Below are 4,606 nucleotides of genomic sequence, written 5' to 3'. Positions count from 1 at the left end.
AAATCATGGATCGAGAGATCAAACGTACAAAACAAAGACGCATCCCGATAGTGAAGGTTAGCTGGAATGCCAAGAGGGAACCCGAATTCACTTGGGAGCGCGAAGATTCAATGAAACAGAAATATCCCCATCTCTTTCCAAATCCATGATTTGTATCTTCATTCTAAATTTTGGGACGAAATTTCCTCTAACGGGGGGATGATGTGACAACCCGAAATTTATTCCGTCATTGTAACCCATTTTCGTTAATAAAATTTATTTTATGAAAATTTTCCGTTAACTGTTGGGTTAGGCAAATCAATTACTGTTTTTATTTTATTTTTATAAGTTTCGAAGCGAAATAAAAACATGTGATACACCCTCGATAATCCGTTGGAAAGTTTTTAGTTTACGACAATTTAATCGGGTACGACCATAAACTCCGTTTAACGTCGGTATTGGGTGGATCCCCACATGGCTACAAACTCAAACCCTATATAAGGGTTGAGTGGTCACCGTTTGAGCCTTTTCCCACCCTTAAAACTTTCTCTCTCTACTCTCTCTCTCTCTCATCAACTCAAGTTTTAGGCAAAAAACGCCCCTTTCGAGCTCCACGATCGTAAGTAATCTAGCCTAGCTTATTGTTTAACTTGTTAAGCATGCAAATCCGTGTTTAAATCATCCAAAACTCTCAAATACTTGTGTTTACGGTTGGGGAACATCTCTCAAAACTGTAAACTCCCATAAGTGGGTTTCGAAGCCCCAAAACCCCTCCAAAACCCTTCTAGTGCTTAGCTATGACTTAAGGACTCTCATGTACGAACTTAGAACCCTAAAAGCATATCATTAGGGGAGTAAACATGAGTTTCGGCCCATGAATATTCATGGACCGTAAACACCCATTTATAGACTGTAAACTCCTTTAAGGAGGTCAAATGGTGCCCTAACTTCCTCCTATAGCTTGGATTAATGTATAGAACCTTGTATCCCTTCATGTGATGCATCAAATCATACAAAAATGAGCCACACATGAGTTTACGGCCGTAAACCCATGTTTTTATGGTAGTAAACTTACCAAGGGTCCTTCATGAACCGTAAACCCCTTTTCCAAGGTCATTTCAAGTCCCGATCACTTCCTAAGGCTTTGATTCGACCCTAGAACCTTCCCTTGTGCATTATAAGACCATTGAACACCCAAAAACACCCCACCCATGAGTTTAAGGAAATAAAATCATGGGGGATATGGTCTTTGGGACGTAAACACCCCGAAGGGTTTACTCTTGAAGAGTAAACTCCTTATCTAGGCCCTACACTCCTTAGATGCAACCCGTATCACTTCCAACACTTGAGATAAAGTGTTTTCGTGCATCGGAGTGTATTATCTTACTTAATTAGTGGTTCAATGTCTACTTAATTACTATTTTGTATCACTTCATGTTATATAGGATCCTCGCGTGTGTTCAAGCCTTAAATTGACACCTAGAGTCCTACCCGGCACATCCTCGTCTGGTGAGTTCATACCCCTACACCTTTGTCCGTGTTTTTCATGTTTTCAGGGGGGAATACAAACAAAAGTACAAGGAAACTTGTACTCAAAACTTATTATTTCGTATGTTATAGTTACATGTTCAGTATGCTTTTAACACTGAAAACCGTATTATCAACCGTTTAACTTGCAGAGTTAGTTTTCAAGCTAATTGTGAAACTTATTATAAAATGTTATATTTTATATTTCACAAAGGATTTCATGCCATTCATAAACAGGATTTTCCGTATTATTACTTGTAAATTCGTTAATCTTAAGATTAAAGACACCTCCTCGGTAACACTCCACGAAGATACGCGAGTTGAGGACCGCCCCTGTAACCAGAATCTCTCGGAGGGAGAACATGACTTGAGTGTATAGACCTATACGGGGCTGAGTACCCCGCTCCTTGCTGCTAGCTACAGTGGGACCGACAGGTCTACGGGTGACAAAAGTCATAAAGTGATACTGGCCTTCTTACTTGCTATATCTAGTTTATCGTATGGATATAGGACTCGCAAACTTAGATAATGGAGATTTACTTTTAAGTAATAATGAACCTAGTAAACTAACTTGAAAGTAATAACTGTTTTGATTACTAGAGAGTATCTGTAATACCCTTAGGTATTAGTTCACACCCTACTGATTAGTTTTATATACGTGTTCAAACTAATGTACTTTTCAAGGATAACCAGGCTTTCAGGAAACTTCACTTAATGATACAAGTATGCTAGATACTTGTACACTTCATTCTGGATCGATAACCAACCACCATCTTTTAAGGAAAATAAGGGTTTTTCCTGGGATAACATAACTTCTCATAAACAGGTTGTTTAACATATGGATAACCAAACTTTTTTTATAAGAAAATATTGGATTTTCTTGGGAAACAACTTTTCGTAAACCTAAAGGAGCATTTTCTTTCACTAGAAACAAACTGCTTATGAACTCATCAGCTTTATGCTGATATTTTAAAACTGCTTGTATTCTCAGGTTCACGTTAGACAGGTATTCCGCTTTCTTCTGGAGAAGATGGAGCGTATAGAAGTGTCGTCTTTACTTTTGTTATACTAATGTAGATATAAATCATGTATTACTTTGCTTTCAAACAAATGTAAATATTCCTATGTAATGTAATTGTTGTGTTTACTATGTTTGCTATGTACATTGGTTGTGATACTTTATATGACGTCATCCGCCCCGGAACATTTCCGCCATCGGTTTCGGGGTGTGACAGAATCTGCCCTAAGCCCACAACCAAGCAAGGAACAAGGAATGAGGCGGAAAGCACACATCCAACTACCTATCAGATATTAATTATATATAACCTTTATGTATAAACTAAGGTATTATAGGGTTAACCACCTAAGGTCCTTTAAGGTATATTGTTTTGATACAATGGATTAAACCCTTTACTGGTAAGTTTCTAGTTTTGTACACCAAATGTTCTATTTGAAAAGTATGATTTGTACTAGAAAAATGTGCATTGAATTAGTATCCTATAACCTGACCCATACCTGCTAGCCCTTATGATGAATTAATGTATACGGAACATATATAACTAAGATCGATTGGATAATACTATGGGTGAATCCGCTCTAAGCCCACAACCAAACAAGGAACAAGAGATGAAGCAGAAAGCACACATCCTATTACTAGTCGGATCATATTCATATATATTTCATGATGTATACATTAAAGAATCATAAGGTTAGAATTATGGTCCCTTTCTACTGAATGTAATAGACCCGACTGTTCTGTTTGTCGGTTTGAAAAGATGTAAGTTTTCCCTAGTTTATAACTATCTTAACTCGAAAATAGTTTGCATTAAATTTCAATTGGAACTGTCACAATATGAAAGTAATGGGAAAATGTAAGTGCTGTAGAATTGTATATAGTAACTATTGTTGTACTAACTACCTTAAATCAACTATTAATTAAGGTAAAATGTGATATGTTGTAACCATACTTGATCGAATTAGTAAAACACAACGCTCGAAGACGTCGAAATGGTATGACATTCATCACCCGTAGACCTGCAGGTCCCACTGTAGCTAGCAACAAGGTGTAGGAAGGTCAGTCCAGTATATAGATCTATACACAAATTCATGCTCTCCCTCCAGGAGACTCTGGTTACAAAAAAAGCCACATCAGTGATGTCGTGACCTGAAGTAGTGGCTCACATTTATGTTATAGTATTCTTGTATATGTATAGTATGCACTGTCTGTATAGTGTAGTGTGTTCTCTTTGTTTCTCATCATATTATGTTCTCTTATGTAGTATGAACTGAACCCTTAAACTATACCTATTATAGTTTACTAGTATGTTTATTTGAACTGTTATTGAAAAGACTCATTTATTTACTAAGTTATGCTTGTACTTTAAAAATGGAGTTTTGTTAAACTATAAAGTAACAAAAATTTAAAAGAGTTTTTGAAATGTTTTGATCACTTATAAAATACATAAGTAATATTTTGAAAGATGTTTATAACAAACATTTACACAATTATCATTGTGTTCAACTTGTATCCCCCCCTAAAAGCATTTAAAATAGTTAAAAGATTCATTATAGGGGTATTAAATCACCTTATGTGGGTGATTCAATCGAATATACGCGTAAGGATGAGAAGTTCCACGAATGAAGTCCAGAGACACAACGAGTCCCAAATGACATATATGGCATATATTGGCATGAATATAGTGTTTAAAGCAACAAAAATGCTAGGAAACACCCTTAGGGACTTGGACTAAGTGTTGAAATCAAATGTGATTGATCAAAGGAGAGTGTACGGCCACAAAGAGGAGTTTGCGGCCCAAGTGGTATGTCTTACGGAGTTTACAGCCATAGGGTTTACGGCCCTATGAGCTTACGGCCGTAAACTCAAGCCATCTTGTACCCAAGTGTGTGACAAGGTCCTCTTAGCATCAAGGAAGTGTTCTAGGTCACAAGCTTAGCTTCTATAAGGTTTTATGACCAAAATTGCACCTTTATATGGGTTTACGGCCAAGGGAGAAGCTCTTGGCCATAAACTCCTATTGTTCTTGAGATATGGATGTATCCAAAGTGTAAATCAAGTGCTTGTAGCATACAACAAGTTAAG

This window comes from Lactuca serriola, chromosome 5 (genome assembly GCF_051521515.1).
Source record: "Lactuca serriola cultivar US96UC23 chromosome 5, Lser_US96UC23_V15, whole genome shotgun sequence".
Classification (NCBI taxonomy): Eukaryota; Viridiplantae; Streptophyta; class Magnoliopsida; order Asterales; family Asteraceae; genus Lactuca; species Lactuca serriola.
The sequence above is the reverse complement of the archived record's forward strand: the minus strand, read 5'-3'. Positions refer to the sequence as shown.